Source organism: Mixophyes fleayi, chromosome 2 (genome assembly GCF_038048845.1).
Source record: "Mixophyes fleayi isolate aMixFle1 chromosome 2, aMixFle1.hap1, whole genome shotgun sequence".
In the NCBI taxonomy this organism is placed as follows: Eukaryota; Metazoa; Chordata; class Amphibia; order Anura; family Limnodynastidae; genus Mixophyes; species Mixophyes fleayi.
Window position 1 is genome coordinate 200,289,958 of NC_134403.1, and position 18,229 is coordinate 200,308,186.

Sequence of the window (18,229 nt, forward strand, 5' to 3'; positions counted from 1 at the left end):
CATCATGCTGGAAAAGGCATTGTTCGTCACCAAACTGTTCTTGGATGGTTGGAGTAGTTGTTCTTGCAGGATGTTTTGGTACCATTCTTTATTCATGGCTGTGATATTAGGCAAAATTGTGAGTGAGCTATAAGGCAAAAGTTATAACTATGTGGCTCGGGGATCAAACATCTAAATTTTGGGTCCATGGCCAGGAAACTCCCCAGACCCTAATCCCATTGAGAACTTATGGTCAATTCTCAAGAGGTGGACAAACAAAAACCCACAAATTCGGATAAACTCCAAGCATTGATTAGGCAAGAATGGGCGGCCATCAGTCAGTATGTGGCCCAGAAGTTGATTGACAGCATGCCAGGGCAAACTGCAGAGGTCTTCAAAAAGAAGGGTCAACACTGCAAATATTGATCTGGATTACCGTCGCGTTTTGGCTTTGGTTTTCCAAAACCGCCATTGCGTGTGTTTTGGTTTTGGTTTTGTTTGGTTTTGTTTTGCTATTTTGTTGGAAAATCAATGTTTTTGGGCATAAAGTAACCAAATTTAGTGCTCCACCTGTTTCTTGGATAAGTAAGGTAATTCTAAAGCTAATAAATTAGGAAGAAAACAGTTTAATCCCTGGTAGGCCGTCTTTAATTCTGCACACAAACCTGATTGTCTTCCTCTCCATTTTAGCCTATTGTCAATGCAGCCATCGTCTTTGGGTGTATATTACACCCTACACTTCTAGTTAAATATCTAAAGAAATGGACAAAGGCAGTTTGGTTTCTGTCTCTATAGCCCTGCCCCCCCGCCCTCCGCTTGTAGTTGAATAGAAAAAAAGCAGCCTAAATAGACTGAAGAATTCAAATATACAAAGAAATGGACAAAAGCAGCCTGCATAGACTGTAGAACTAGAAATTCGAATATACAAAGAAATGGACAAAGGCAGTTTGGTATCTGTCTGCATCAGCCCCCCCCCCCATCCACTTGTAGTAAAATAGAACAAAAGCAGCCTGCATAGACTGTAGAACTAGAAATTTGAATATACAAAGAAATGGACAAAGGCAGTTTGGTATATGTCTGCATTAGATCCCCTCTCCACTAGGAGTAAAATAGAAAACCATTCAGCCGTTATATAATCTAGAATATAAATAGAAATTGAGAAAGGCAATTTGGTATCTGTCTGCATCATAATCATCAACATCCTCATTAATTCCAAAGTGGCATCCTCAATTTGTGTATCACCGGCTACACTCGGGCTGTTCAGGCACACATGAGCAGAACTGCTGAAAGGGCCCCTCTTTATGGGTACACTAACAGAATGCTCACGATTAGACATCCCACTGTTGGATGGACTCTCCACAGGGATTGGTATCATTTCTGATTCAGAGCAAACATTATCCTCTAATGCCTTACTGTTATCTTGCAGCTCGGCTTTGACGCGTAACAGTAGTTGTGCACCACTTGTAGGCTCGGTAACATTTTTGGACCTGCCACTAATAGAGAAAGGCAAAGGCCTCATTCTCTCTTTGCCACTGCGTTTGTAGAATGGCATGTTGGTAATTTTTTTTTTATCGGCAGTTAACTTTTGATCAGTTACACTTTTTTTTCGCTTCAACAGGGTAATTTTTTTTTTGGTGTGTGTTTTTTGGGCTGATTTCAAAAGACGGTGTAGTTTGACATCGCCTTTCCCAGATGACGTACTGGGAACACTACCATCAGGACTGGTGACAGAACCTGGTTGCTCATTTTGCTCATATGTGGACTGCATTGAATCCATTCTGAGCCCAAAGCACTTGTAGTGCTATAAATTGTTTTTGACACTGCTGCAAAATAGGACTTTTTGCACAGCCAGATAAATTTCTGCAAAAGAATGGGGGAACACCCCAAAAACAAATTGGAGTGCTAAATATATTTTTTTTGACACAGCTGCAAAATAGGACTTTTTGCACAGCCAGATAAATTTCTGCAAAAGAATGGGGGACACCCCAACAGCACTTGGAGTGCCAGAAACTGAACAAAAAACCTCCTCTCTTCTCCTCTTACTGCTGTAACAACTGATTACAATGGTACTGAATACAATCAATCACTGTCCCTGTGCTGATATAGCCAGTGTGACCTAACCCTGCTTTCTCCCTCTGTCAAATGGCGATGGATTGCTGTGGAGGCTGGAATTATATGCTTTTCAAATCTTGCGAGAACCGAGCTCAGAAAAACGAATACGTCACAATGACGTTTTGCCTCGATGGGCGGGAGAGTACAGAGCGTACTCCGCTCGGTACTCGGATACCCTAAATTCGGTAGGATTCGGATCTCGGGGAACCGAGCCCGCCCATCTCTAATAGTAACTGGCTGAGACATTAGCACTTGATGAGAAGTACAGCTATCAATTACCATGTTGCCTCTTGAAACTCAGCAATATTTCATTAAGTACTATATAATAGGGATTGACAGATGGCATTAAAACTGGTTGCAGCTACATTATAAAATATTCATTTTCTAAGTAACAAAATCATTCGTGTTAACATTAGCTCATAAGTTTGTTGATAAAGTGACCCAGGCAAAAAGACATACATTTTATCACTCTGTGAGTTATTCTTCCTTTTCCTCATTCTTCTAAAATATATAGTTCCAGGATTGGAGATAGGCAGGAACTAAAAGTGTTTTAATTAGAGATGCTCACTGACCCCCGTGTTTTGGTTTTGTTTTGGATCTGGATTACTGTCATGTTTTGGTTTTGGTTTTGCCAAACCGCCATTGCGTGTTTTGGTTTTGGTTTTGGTTTTGTTTTGATATTTTGTTGAAAAATCAATGTTTTTGGGCATAAAATAACCAAATTTAGTGCTCCACCTGTTTCTTGGATAAGTAATGTAATTGTAAAGCTAATAAATTATCCAAAAAATAGTTTAATTCCTGGTAGGCCTTCATTAATTCTACACACAAACCATATTGTCTTCCTCACCATCTATGCATATTGGCAATGCAGCCATTGTCTTTGGGTGTATATTACACCCTACACTTATAGTTAAATATTTAAAGAAATTAACAAAGTCAGTTTGGTTTCTGTCTCTATAGGCTCCCCTCCACTTGCAGAAAATACAAAGAAATTCAGCTGTTATAGACTGTACAATATTAATTGAAATGGACAAAGCCAGTTTGGGGTCAGTCTGTGTATGACACCCTACCCATAATGAGAAATTGCCAAAATAGCAGCCTTTCAAGACGGTACGTGATATGGAAATGCCCCAAGTCCCTTTCCTCTTTGGGGGTAGATTGCACCCTACACTTAAATAGAAAGTTTTAAAAACATGTTATCGTCATCATCTGGAGCTTCATCCTCACCCTCATCAGTGTGTACGTCATCATCACAGACTATCAATTCATAGCCGCTTTAATCCGCCATTAGAGAACAGAAGATGTAGTTCATTTTTATAAACATCATTTTCTCCACATTTTTTGGAAGTAACCTTCTACGGCGATCACTGACTAAGTTCCCGGCTGTGCTGAACACTCGTTTAGAGTACAAACTGGAGGGTGGGCAGCTTAGGTATTGCAAAGCAAGTTTGTACATGGGTTTCCAAATGGCTTGTTTTTCCTCCCAGTAAGGAAAGGGACTGTCTGACATTTCCATATCAATTACCTCTTGAAAATAATCCTCCACCATCCTTTGCATGTTAATATTCATATTAGATGGAGTTATGGGCAAGGTCACACATTTTTTTGAAAAATCCTTCAAACCAGCCCAGATGTTAAACCGTTCTGGTCTGCCCTCTGCGTCTTCCCTGCTTCTTTTTGGAAAATTTTATTTTTTACGAGCAGCAGCTGCTTGAGAAACTGAAGGAGGACACGTCGTCAAGCCAAGGCACAGTTCAGCGGACAACTTGCTGAGCAATAGCTCCCAATAGCTTCTTGCAAAAGTTCACATCTCGTTCATTTTGAAGCAAAGACTCAATGTAGGTCTTAAACCTTGGATCAAGCACAGTGGCCAAAACGTAGTGATCCGAGTTCAAGATCTTAATAACTCGAGGATCATTGTGAAGCGAATTAAGTACTTGATCGACAAGGCCAACATACTTTGCTGAATTGCTTGCTTTCAGCTCCTCCTTCAGTTTCTCAAGCTGCTTTTCCAATAGTCTAATTAAAGGAATGACTTGGCTCAAAGTAGCAGAATCTGCACTCACTTCACACGTCACAACTTCAAATGGTTTCAGCACCTTGCACAGCACTGTAAGGATTCCCCACTGTGCAAGAGTGAAATACATCCCCCTCCTTTCCCAATGTCATGGCTTGTGCTATACGCTTGGATAGCTTTGCGCTGTTCCTCCATCCTCTGAAGCATGTACAGGGTGGAATTCCACCTAGTTACCACCTCTTGCTTAAGTTGGTGGCAGGGCAAGTTAAACTGCTCTTGGAGCTGCTGCAATCTCCTATATGCTGTGGCAGAATGCCTGAAATGGCCTGAAATGTTACGGGCCACCGAAAGCATCTCCTGCACCTCACGGTTATTTCGTAGGAAGCTCTGCACCACCAAGTTTATGGTGTGAGCAAAACAGGGAATGTGATGGAATTCACCCAGCTGTAATGCTCACACTCTATTATTGGCATTATCAGAAATGACATATCCTGGGGAGAGTCCAAGTGGTATAAGCCATGTATCAATCACATCTCTTAGTTTGCGTAATAAATTGTCAGCTGTATACCTGTTAGTGAAGCCGGTGATACAAAGAATGGCCTGCCTGTGACAAATGTTACGTAGTGGTGTACATGCTGCTGCTGTTCCTGCTGGTGAAGGTGAATGACCAACCCAGTGCCCTGTCACAGTCATATAGTCTTTGGTTTGCCCACTTCCACTTGTACACATATCTGTGGTTAAGTGGACAGTGGGCAGAATGGCATTTTTCAGCGCAATCTCTACATTTGTACACACTTTTTGGTATAGTTGTGGAATAGCTTTACGGGAAAAATGGTGTTGCGATGGAATTCTGTAACACGGACACAAAACCTCAATTAACTGTGAAAAACCAGCTGTGTTTATTGTGGATATTGGACACAGATCTAACACCAACATGGCAGCCATGGCGTCTGTGATTCGCTTGGCGACTGGCTGACTGCTGTCATATTTGCATCCCCTAGCAAATGATTGTTTCACAGTTAATTGTTGAAATGTAGGACTGCTCTTTTTCTTGCCCTTCCTCTGGGCTGACAATTCACCCCCAGCAGCAGCAAGAGCAGCAGCAGTGGGACTAACGCTTTCTTCAGAGGAATTAATTATAGTGCTGGAGTAATCCAGCCTTAATAAGTGGGATGCAGGGCTAACTCCGAGCGCTACTGAGGATATTGATGAGGATGGTGTGGTGGGTGTATTTTGTAGCCGTCGGGATGTCCGTGACCGGAGGGTCCTAGCTGATGATGGAGTGCTTGTAATTTTTTTGGAAGAACTTTCAGCTTTTCCCAACACTTTGCCATGAACTCTCGTTAAATGCCATAACATAGACGAGGTTCCAAGATGGTTAAGGTCCCTCCCTCGACTGACTGTGGCTTGATATACACTACAAATGGCTATACAATTGTTGTCTGGATTTGGGTAGAAATAATTCCACACATAAGAAGTGGATTTCTTTGTTTTATGGCCAGGCATGACAATGGCCTTTTTCTTGTCACGTGCCAGAACTGCTGCTACTGGTGCAGGACTTACACAAACAACCTCATCCTCATCCTCATCAACATCCTCATTAGCGCCCTCGTCGCCTACACAAATCTCCCCCTCATCCTCTTCTAATTCCAAAGTGGCATCCTCAATTGGTGTATCACCTGCTACACTCGGGCTGTTCAGGCACACATCAGCAGAACTGCTGAAAAGGCCCTTCTTTATGGGTACACTAACAGAATGCTCATGATTAGACATACCACTGTTGGATAGACTCTCCACAGGGATTGTCATTGTTGTCATTTCTGAATCAGAGCATACATTATCCTCTAATGCCTTAATGTTATCTTGCAGCTCGGCTTTGACGCGTAACAGTAGTTGTGCACCACTTTTTGACTCCATATTACTTGGTCTTGCTTGGTCACTCGGCTTGGTAACATTTTTGGATCTGCCCCTAATAGAGAAAGGCGAAGGCCTCATTCTTTCTTTTCCTCAGTTACACTTCTTTTTCGCTTCAACATGGTAAAAAAATTTTTGATGTGTGTTTTTTACCTGATTTTACAAGACTATGTACTTTTACATCACCTTTCCCAGACGTACTGGGAACACTACCATCAGGACTGGTGACAGAACCTGGTTGCTGATTCTGCTCATATGTGGACTGCTTTGAATCCATTTTAACGAGCCCAAAGCACTTGTAGTGCCAAAAATTGACTTATATAGATATTGCTGACAAATATGACTTTTTTTGACAGCCAGAAAAATTACACTGGGGAATATTGGACACCCCAAATCACTTGTAGTGAAAAATATTGTATTAGATATTGCTGACAAAGATGACTTTTTTTGACAGCCAGAAAAATTAGTGTAAAACACTGGGGAATATTGGACACCCCAAATCACTTGTAGTGCAACATATTGTATTAGATAGATATTGCTGACAAAGATGACTTTTTTTGACAGCCAGAAAAATTTGTGTAAAATATTGGGGAATATTGGACACGCCAAAAGCACTTGGAGTGCAAAATATTGTTTGAGATAGATATTGCTGACAAAGATGAGCTTTTTTGACAGCCAGTAAAATTTAGTGTAAAACACTGGGGAATATGAGACACCCCAAAAGCACTTGGAGTGCCAAAAAAAGAAAAAAAACCTCCTCTATCCTCCTCTATTACTGCTCTAATAATTGCAAATGGTATTAATATTAGAATTGTATAGAATAGAATAGAAACAGTTATGTGTACAATAATTGCTCTGTCCCTGCGCTAATATAGCCTGTGACCTAACCCTTCTCTCTCCCTCAAATGGCGATGGATTACTGTGGAGGTGGGTATTTATGCTTTTCAAATCTCGCGAGAACCGAGCGCAGAAATACGAATACGTTACAATGACGTTTTGCCTCGATTTCGATTGCGAAAGGATGGGAGAGTACCGAGCTCGGTACTCGGATAGGCAAAATTCGGATGGATTCGGATCTCGGGGAATCAAGCCCGCCCATCTCTAGTTTTAACCCTGTCAGAATATGGAGTGAATAGACCTGGCACTCGAGAAGTTCTTGGAAGCAAAGGGGAAACAATTAGTACACATATAACTGCGACCGGACAGAATTACTAGTGGTTGTGGAATACCTGCGCTGTGTGATTCAGTAGGAAAAATATTATTGCACTAACCTACTTATGACACATCTTGCACTTAGATGTGTACACACCAGCAGTGGCTGTGTGGTGCGGAACGGAGGGACGCAGGGAAAGCAAACACCTTTGTATCTGCAAATAGAACATTATTATAAAAATATTCAGCGTAAAACTTTTCATTATCTGTAGCTCATAGTAACTGATCTGCCTGGAGCCAGGTAACCTGTAAAGCACACTGTCTATGCAACTCAGCAAAATATATTTGAAGATGGATCCCTTGTCCACTTGACAGTCAGACTTGGTGCCAAGAATTGCAGCCACCACCGACTACAAATATACTTGTGGAAGGAAGGAAGGAAAGGGATCTCCACGCTCATTTTATATGAGCACCAATAGCAAGCCCCAATGAATGCGAAAAAACCCATAAAGGCCACACTAAATATGATATTAATGCCACACTAGATAGAATTGCTCTGTCAGTTTTACCCAGGTTATTGCATCTATTAATGTTTCAGGATGTCTCACTCCTTCATATTTGCCTGGGCATTATTTCCTTAATTATTCCCAACTATCTTATGCTTGAACATTTTACATCAATAAGAACAAATACAAGGGCCTAATCCAGCAAGAAACATGGCTGGTCAGCAATAAATATCTGCGGATAATTGCAGTCGCTGCACCTGGCTTTAACTTACTTCATTTAACCCATTGTTGTATGCATGAGCCAGGAGCCATTAGCTATGTTCTTTGCTTATCAGGAAGTAGCTTTTATTCTACACCACCATCCACAGGAACCGGGCCTCAGTGCAATGGCACTGGATGTTTTGTGAGGGTTCCCATATTTTTCGGGGTCCCCAGGCCAAGTATTTAAGGCCGCCAGACTTCCACACTTATGGAAAAGCCCAGTGATGTCATTACTGGAGCAGTCCAGCTGTAGGGAGAGCCTTGGTTCTAAGACTTAGCAAGACCCTCCTAAAATACTGTAATGTGGCCCACATCCCAGAAGATTATGTTTGTTACTGTTGCTGTAGTAAAACAATTTAAAAAGAAAGATGTTTCAGAGGCAGATAAATCTATAGGTTTGCATAATATAAAAATACAAAAGCTAGAATTGAGTTACATTTCTGATACTTTATTCCCAAAAGTAGTTAAAACCAAGGACATCATACACATCTACATTCCTATTTTAAATAGTCAATCTACCTTTTATACAGTTATGGTCAAAAGTTTTGAGAATGACACTAATTTTGGTTTTCACAAAGTTTGCTGCTTCAGTGTTTTTAGACCTTTTTGTCAGATGTTGCTATGGTATGAAATGTAATGTAATTTTACTTCAGTATAAGTGTCAAAGGCTTTTATTGACAATTACTTTAAGTTTATGCAAAGAGTCAATTTTGCCTAAGAACACAGCCATGAATAAAGAATGGTACCAAAACATCCAACAAGACAAACTTCTTCCAACCATCCAAGAACAGTTTGGTGATGAACAATGCCTTTTCCAGCATGATGGAGCACTTTGCCATAAGGCAAAAGTGATAAGTAAGTGGCTCGGGGATCAAAACATTGAAATCTTGGGTCCATGGCCAGGAAACTCCCCAGACCATAAACCCATTGAGAACTTGTGGTCAATCCACAAGAGGCGGGTGGACAAACAAAAGCCCACAAATTCTGACAAACTCATTGATTAGGCAAGACTGGGCGACCATCAGTCAGTATATGGCCCAGAAGTTGATTGACAGCATGCCAGGGCGAATTGCAGAGATCTTCAAAAAGAAGGGTCAACACTGCAAATATTGATTCTTTCCATAAACTTAATGTAATTGTCAATAAAAGTCTTTGACACTTATGAAATGCTGTATACCAGTATACCATAGTAACATGTGACAAAAAGGTCTAAAAACACTGAAACAGCAAACTTTGTGAAAACCAATACTTGTGTCATTCTCAAAACTTTGGGTCATGACTGTACTGTTCATAACTTTTACTGTAATCGGCTCTAATTCCCTATAGTGAGGATTTGGCAATTACTAAGCATCCACTGGCAAAACGATTGTCCATTTAGAACTCCTAGAAAACAAGCTCAGATTCCATCACAGTGGAAGTTTTCCCTAAAACATGCTGGCACAAAATTCAAAGCAATGCAATTTAAAAAGTTCTGATACGGAGAAACAATAAACATAAAACGGGTATTTGCAAGACAAAATAAAATTACATGGGAAATTCATTGCTAAAAAGTATTAACCCATTGAAGATACACACCAAAAACTCTTAGGGGCAAATGTATCAAGCCAGGGGCGCACGCAGGGGGGGTTTCTGGTTCTCCAGAAACCCCTCCCCTCCGCAAACTAGCGGGCACTAAACATTGCCCTGTACTGTACAGCAGCCGCGGCACTGTCACAGAAGCGTCCGCGATGGTGCTGTATTGTCCGTGGACACTTCTTTGACAGCGCCGCGGCTGCTGTACAGTACAGCATCACTAAAAAATGGAGCTGCTACGCATGCGCTGGCCGCATGCCCAGCAGCTCTTTCTCTCTATATATTTTTATTGGGGGGGAGGAAACCCCCCCTTAAAAATCCTCTGTTTGCCCTTGCAAGCAGCGAGTTTTCTGGCGGGTTTGAAAAGTGGAGATGTTACCTATGGAAACCAATCAGATTCTAGCTGACATTTTGTAGAATGTACTAAATGAATGATAAATAGAACCTGATTGGTCGCTATAGGCAACATCTTCACTTTTCAAACCCACCAAAAACTCACAGCTTGATACATTTACTCCTTCGAGTCAGTGCTCTAGAAATAGCTTAATTTATCGTAAATATTAGGGATACCTTTTAGAATTCTCCAAATGCCCACAAATGATTACTATTGTGTGTCTTGAGCCTTTGTTATTTACCTTCAACAAAATTGAAAAGATTAAAAAATTTGCAACATTCACGTTTTTCAGAACATCCCTCAATGACTATTCATGGATTTTTACAAATGACATCGCATAACTACCAAAAATTACCTTGACTGTCCCAAAAACAGTATAAAATGTATATGAGTGACAAAAGTTTAATCTCCATTCCAAAACCACATAATCCAAATGCAAATAATTGGTACAAAAAACAAAAAAATACCTTAAATCTTAAAGTGTAGTGGCATCTCCCTCTAAAAAATAATATCTCCAATGTTTATCGGATACGTTTTAAGAGCTCTGCAGATATAGTCTAGGGAATATTAGAATACTGGGTCATAGTGGATCAATTCCACCTTAGATGTTCAGTGATCAACACTAAGAACCAGGCCCTTTCAGAGGTTCATCGAGGCCCAAGGAAACCCAAATTAAGAGGCCCCCACACCTCCCTTTTCTTAAAAAAAACCCCCAAAACAATAAAACTATTTTAAATTGATTTTATTGCTTAACTTTATTAAAATTTACAAATAAGTACTGTATATATATATATACTGATGTACTGGAATTTTTGAGATTTCAAATTAAAAGTGCTTTTCTAGCTTTTTTTTCTGCAAATACAGCAATCGATTTGGAAAAATCCAGCTTTTGTGTCACGCCACAGTTAATATTGAGCATGGCTAGCCCATTCAATGTTCTTGCCCCATAGTTGAGCGATGATAGCTTTTTACGTTCTTCAGCACACTGAACGTTCATTAGAAGCAACAGATGCTGGCAAACTGAGGAAAATGTGCAAATAAACTCTGATGTGCAAATTATCTCCCAACTCGGCAACTCCGTTCTGCACAAGATCTGCGTCTCTCATCCACCCTCATTACATCCTCCCATTCCCGGTTACAGGACTTTTTTCGGGCTGCACCCACTCTATGGAATTCTCTCCCTCGCACAGTAAGACTCTCCTCTGGTCTACAAACTTTCAAGTGTTCTCTGAAAACCTACCTCTTCAGACAAGCTTATAATATTCCTCGGCCACCCTCTTAACCTCGCTACCTTTAGCCTGTTACACTGTTTCACGCGGGACGGCTGCCCCCTGACCAACATTTTTGTGTGACGGGTTCATTTAGCTTATGAGTCACTTTTACCTTTGCAGTGTGGCTGGGCCAAATTGCAAAATGTAGACTTAACCTCATGTGTCAATCTCCCATTGTCCCATAGATTGTAAGCTTGCGAACAGGGCCTTCTCACCTCTTTGTCTGTTTTAAACAGTTTGTTTATTAGTTTATTATGTTTGTCCCCAATTGTAAAGCGCTACGGAATATGTTGGCGCTATATAAATAAATGATGATGATGATGATGATGATGATGTTGGGAAACACCCCAGAAAGTTCTCGGATTTCTGTAAGAAGTTCCTTTGGCTTGCTTTCCAGCTTAAAGTTTCTACTATAAATTCAGGAAAGTGTATTTCATCAAGCGGAGGTAAGTGTACATCCACACATTGATTGGAGAATATATGTGAATTTGAAGCTTGGCTTGTTTTGATGTTTTTATCCAGCTGTCATCAGGTAATAAATAATATGTTTTTACTTTGATTTGTGTTGTGTCATATACAAAAAGAGTCCTTCCATTATCAATACATATGGATATGGTTGTCTGGATTAAGAGAAGACTAATGATTAAGCATAATCAGCTGTAAGAAATTATTGTGATCAATTTATATTCATTTCATGGTCTGTTTTTTTCCTGACATTTACTTTTGTTATTGACTGGTAGCAAATTCAGTTATTTTAGTGTCAATAAATTTACTGACAGCTGGAAACCCTGGCTGTACTTAATAACCCTCCCACTACGTGTAGGTCTGTTTGAGCTGTTTTTCACACCGTTTTTAAACATATGTGATTGTGTTAACAAACCAAATATAAAACTTGCTTCTTTCGTCTCTTGGAACATATATTTCAGTCACCTGTTTTATTGTTGCTGTGAACGCAGATGTTAATGTTTAGTGTGACCCTTATGACTGGTTAATTGGCCACACCCACATGACAAATTGATAATGTCACAAAAATTGGCCAGGCCACACCCAAACCCCACCCATATGACATCATAACTAGTCTCAGGGTATAAAAGTGGGGGCTGGAAGCCCACAAGTCATCTGCTCCTGGCTGAAGGCAAATAGGCTACAACAATGGCCTATCAAAGGAAACAAAAGAAGGGCCACCTGCCCAAAACTCGGGCAGTGACTTCCCGGAAGAGGAGACGGTACACAAGGCAGAAGAAGCATGTGGCCGTTACTAAAGGCACACTGAGAGGTAAATATATATGTTCCAGCTAATGTATAAATTACAGTCTAGACCAGTGTTGTACAAGATTTCCTCAACAAATTCTGTCTACCATGAAAAAGTGAATCTTTAACTTAATAAGCTGTTATTTTTCATTGTTACAGGTTACAGACGTAATCGTCTGACGTTTTAGAGGCATAAGACGTGACGATGATGGTGACCTACTCCACCTGCCGTAGTCACCTCAATTCACCCTAAAGAGCATTCAGAAAATGCAAAAAAAAGAAAAAAAGAAGAAAAGGAAAAACAAATAAGTTAGGTTTAGACAAGGTGCAGAGTTTAGACACGCTGACAATGGTAATGGTCCCATGCAGAAGAATTAAGGTTAATCTAAGTGCAATTAAGAAGCATGACACTAAATTATTTAGCATTTAGGTTAATCTGATTAGACACACTGACAATGGTAATGGTCCCATGCAGAAGAATTAAGGTTAATCTAAGTGCAAAATGGTAATGGTCCCAATGCAGAAGAATTTAGGTTAATCTAAGTGCAATTAAGAAGCATGGAATAAAAAAATAAGCCGAATTTGGTCTCCTGTGATATTTTAAGTATTAAGGGGTTTAATGTACATGTTACATGCACGCTGCACAAATGGTGCAGAACAAACACACCTTTAAAAGCCTTAAGGCAAGAAGACTAAAGTTTAAAGATAAATAAGGAATACATAAAATACATAATTATACTGGCTGGCCAATAAATTTTAAAGGAGCGCCACAAAGCCAGATCAGGTTGTAATCTGAAAGAGAGCGGAGGAAACTTTTCCTGGTATACTTGTGAAGATCTAATGACTGCCGGTAAGGGTTCAATAACCAGAGTGAAGAACATGGACGACAGCTGACATCTTTGTCTACCGTTTCGGATAATAACCCTATTGGATGGTGTCCCATTGATCACTATCATTGCTGATGGGTCTGAATGTAGAACAAATATGCCTATAAGGAAATCTCCATAGATGCTAACCACTTCCAGAGTGAGGGATATAAATTTCCACAATATTCTATTGAACACGTTTTTTAGCATCAAAAGATAGAAGTATATCTGGGATTCTTTTAGCATTTCTAATATAAGATTTATTTATTGACAGGTTTTCATATAGCACCTACATAATGATCTGTGCTTTACAGAGAATATTTTATCACACATCACACATGTATTTTATGCACATCACTCCCATCCCCAGAGGAGATTACAATCTATATTCCTTACCACACAGACTAGGGTTAATATTGTCAACTAACCCACCACTATGCTTTAGGAATGTTGTCACACTCCGCTCCCCGGGTACCTCTACCCGAGCCTCTAAACACTGTCACTTTAATTCCTGTTCTAGTGCAGATTATTAGTCATGGTCTGCACCTGTGTTTGCTACACCTGTGTACTGTTCAGGTTTACCATTCATCAGCCTCCCTTTTTAAGGCCTTTTTTTCATTTTTGCATTGCTGGTTCTTCAAGTCATATCTATTAGTCTGATGTTTCTGTTGGGATGCACACCGGTGGAAACTGAGTTTATCTGCTGCTCGTGGTAAATGCTATGAATTGCACCCGTTACCTGCGCGGCCTGCTTCGCTGACTACTGTTACCTGTTCTACAATCCGTGGTAAGCTGCTATTTATCGCTGCCGTGTGTTCATTGCTGCTGTATGCTGGACTTCCTCAATCTCTGCATACTTGTAAACGTTATGATCTACACTTGTTACCTGTTCCACGATGAGTGGTAAGCTGCTTTTCATCATTGCTGGTTGTTCATCGCTGCTGTATGTTGGACTTCCTTGATCTCTGCATACTTTTTCCACTGTTCGTGGTAAACGCTATGATCTACACCTGTTACCTGCTCGGCCTGCATTGCTTACTGCTGTTACCTGTTCCATAATCCGTGGTAAGCTGCTATTCATCATTGCTGTGGGTTCATCGCTGCTGTTTGTTGGAATTCCTCGATTTCTGCATACTTGTTTCACTGCTCGTGGTAAACACTATGATCTACGTCTTTTACCTGCTCGGCCTGCATCGCTGACTGCTGTTACCTGTTCCACAATCCGTGGTAAGCTGCTATTCATCATTGCTCTGGGGTCATCGCTGCTGTATGTTGGACTGTCACGATCTCTACATACCTGTTCCACTGTTTGTGATGAACACTATGACCCGCATCTGTTATCTACCTGGCCGGCATTGTTGATTACCGTTATCAGCTCCATCATCTGTGACAAGCTGTGTCTATAGTGGCTGAATATGTTGGGACTTTGTTGATTCCTGTGCCTCAATTCTACTATTAATAGAGACTCTGGTTAGTGCATATGCAGCTTATATTAATTAGAGATGCTCACTGACCCAATTTAGTGCTCAACCTGTTTCTTGGATAAGTAATGTAATTGTAAAGCTAATAAATTATCAAAAAAACAGTTTAATTCCTGGTAGGTAGGCCTTCATTAATTCTACTAGAGATGGTCACTGACCCCCGTGTTTTGGTTTTGTATTCGGTTTTGGATCTGGATTACCGTCGTGTTTTGGTTTTGCAAAACCGTCATTGCGTGTTTTGGTTTTGGTTTTGTTTGGTTTTGTTTTGCTATTTTGTTGGAAAATCAATGTTTTTGGGCCTAAAATAACCAAATTTATTGCTCCTTATGTTTCTTGGATAAGTAATGTAATTGTGAAGCTAATAAATGATCAAAAAAACTGTTTAATTCCTGGTAGGTAGGCCTTCATTAATTCTACACACAAATCAGATTGTCTTCCTCTCCATCTATGCATATTGGCAATGCAGCCATCGTCTTTGCGTGTATATTACACCCTACATTTATAATAAAATATGTAAAGAAATGGACAAAGGCAGTTTGGTTTCTGTCTCTATAGGCCCCCCTCCGTTTGTATAAAATACCAAAAAAATCAGCCGTTATAGACTGTACAATATTATTTGAAATGGACAAAGGCAGTTTGGGGTCAGTCTGTGTATTACACCCTACCCATAATGAGAAATTGCCAAAACAGCAACCTTTCAAGATGGTACGTGATATGGAAATGCCCCAAGTCCCTTTCCTCATTGGGGGTAGATTGAACCCTAGACCTAAATAGAAAGTTTTAAAAAGATGTTATCCTCATCATCTGGATCTTCATCCTCACCCTCATCAGTGTGTACGTCATCATCACAGACTATCAATTCATCGCCGCTTGAATCCTCCATTAGAGAACAGTCAGTGCTTGGATGTCTTTGATGGTGAAGGCCTTCCTCGTGGAAGATGTAGTTAATTTTTATAAACATCATTTTCTCCACATTTTTGGGAAGTAACCTTCTACAGCGATCACTGACTAAGTTCCCGGCTGTACTGAATACTCGTTCAGAGTACACACTGGAGGGTGGGCAGCTTAGGTATTGCAAAGCAAGTTTGTACATGGGTTTCCAAATGGCTTGTTTTTCCTCCCAGTAAGGAATGGGACTGTCTGATATTTCCATATCAATTACCTCTTGAAAATAATCCTCCACCATCCTTTGCATGTTTATACTCGTATTGGATGGAGTTATGGGCAAGGTGACACATTTTTTTAAAAAATCCTTCAAACCAGCCCAGATGTTAAATTGTTCTGGTCTGCCTCCTGCGTCTTCTCTGCTTCTTTTTGGGAAATTTAATTTTTTACGAGCAGCAGCAGCTTGAGAAAGTGAAGGAGGACACATCGTCAAGCCGAGGCCCAGTTCAGCGGCCAACTTGCTGTGCAATAGCTCCTTGCAAAAGTTCACATCTCGCTCATTTACAAGTAAAGACTCAATGTAGGTCTTAAACCTTGGATCAAGCACAGTGGCCAAAACGTACTGATCCGAGTTCAAGATCTTAATAACTCGAGGATCATTTTGAAGCGAATGAAGTACTTGATCGACAAGGCCAACATACTTTGCTGAATTGCTTGCTTTCAGCTCCTCCTTCAGTTTCTCAAGCTGCTTTTCCAATAGTCTAATTAAAGGAATGACTTAGCTCAAAGTAGCAGAGTCTGCACTCACCTCACATGTCACAACTTCAAATGGTTTCAGCACCTTGCACAGCACTGAAAGGATTCCCCACTGTGCAAGACTGAAATACATCCCCCCTCCTCTCCCAATGTTATGGCTTGTGCAATATGCTTGGATGGCTTTGCGCTGTTCCTTCATCCTCTGAAGCATGTACAGGGTGGAATTCCACCTAGTTACCACCTCTTGCTTAAGTTGGTTGTAGTTGAATAGACAAAAAGCAGCCTGCATAGACTGTGGAATTAGAAAGTAAAAATAAATGGACCGCGATAGTTTGGTGGCTATCTATGCCCCCCCGCCCTCCACTTGTAGTTGAATAGAAAAAAAGCAGCCTGCATAGACTGTGGAATTAGAAAGTAAAAATAAATGGACCACGATAGTTTGGTGGCTATCTATGCTTCCCCCGCCCTCCACTTGTAGTTGAATAGAAAAAAGGCAGCCTGCATAGACTGTGGAATTAGAAAGTAAAAATAAATGGACCACGGTAGTTTGGTATCTGTCTGCATCAGATCCTCTTTCCACTAGGAGTAAAATAGAAAACTATTCAGCCGTTATAGACTCTAGAATAGAAATAGAAATTGAGAAAGGCAATTTGGTATCTGTCTGCATCATAATTATCAACATCATCATTAGTGCCCTCGTCGCCTACACAAATCTCCCCCTCATCCTCTTCTAATTCCAAAGTGGCATCCTCAATTGGTGTATCACCGGCTACACTCGGGCTGTTCAGGCACACATGAGCAGAACTGCTGAAAGAGCCCCTCTTTATGGGTACACTAACAGAATGCTCACGATTAGACATCCCACTGTTGGATGGACTCTCCACAGGGATTGGTGTCATTTCTGATTCAGAGCAAACATTATCCTCTAATGCCTTACTGTTATCTTGCAGCTCGGCTTTGACGCGTAACAGTAGTTGTGCACCACTTGTAGGTTTGGTAACATTTTTGGATCTGCCTCTAATAGAGAAAGGCGAAGGCCTCATTCTCTCTTTGCCACTGCGTGTGTAGAATGGCATGTTGGCAATTTTTTTTTTATCGGCAGTTAACTTTTCCTCAGTTAGACTTTGTTTTCGCTTCAACACCGTAAAATTTTATTGGGTGTGTGTTTTTTTGGATGATTTCAAAACACTGTGTAGTTTGACATCGCCTTGCCCAGATGACGTACTGGGAACACTACCATCAGGACTGGTGACAGAACCTGGTTGCTCATTCTGCTCATATGTGGACTGCTTTGAATCCATTTTGAGCCCAAAGCACTTGTAGTGCTACAAATTGTTTTAGATACTGCTGACAAATATGACTTTTGACAGCCAGAAATATTAATGCAAAAGAATGGGGGACCCCCAAAAAGCACTTGGGAGTGCTAAAAATTATCTTTTAAATCTGCTGACAGTACTTTGGACAGCCAGAAATATTTATGCAAAATAATGGGGAACACCCAAAAAGTACTTTGAGTGCCAAATATTGAAAAAAAAAGACTCCTCTATCCTCCTCTCTTCTCTATCGATTGTTAGCACAATTGGAATCAGAATTGTATTGTCTGTCCCTGCTCTAAACAGCCTGTGACTACACCCTGCTCTCTCTGTCAAATGGCGATGGATTGCTGTGGAGGCAGGTATTTATAATTTTCAAGTATCGCGAGAACCGAGCCCCGAGACCCGACGTCGTCACGATGACATTCAGCCTCAATTTGGTTTCCGAGCGGGCGGGAGAGTACCGAGCCTGCTCAGCTTGGTACTCGGATAGGCAAAG

At 40.7% G+C, this 18,229-nt stretch overlaps 1 long non-coding RNA gene across 1 annotated transcript; it reads left to right on the plus strand.

Moving 5' to 3' along the window:
- The first annotated feature begins 12,293 nt into the window (after window positions 1-12,293).
- Window positions 12,294-13,010, plus strand: LOC142138563 (uncharacterized). The gene is made up of 2 exons (XR_012688057.1): window positions 12,294-12,454; window positions 12,589-13,010. It is a non-coding gene; the product is annotated as an uncharacterized LOC142138563 (long non-coding RNA).
- Window positions 13,011-18,229: the final 5,219 nt, after the last annotated feature.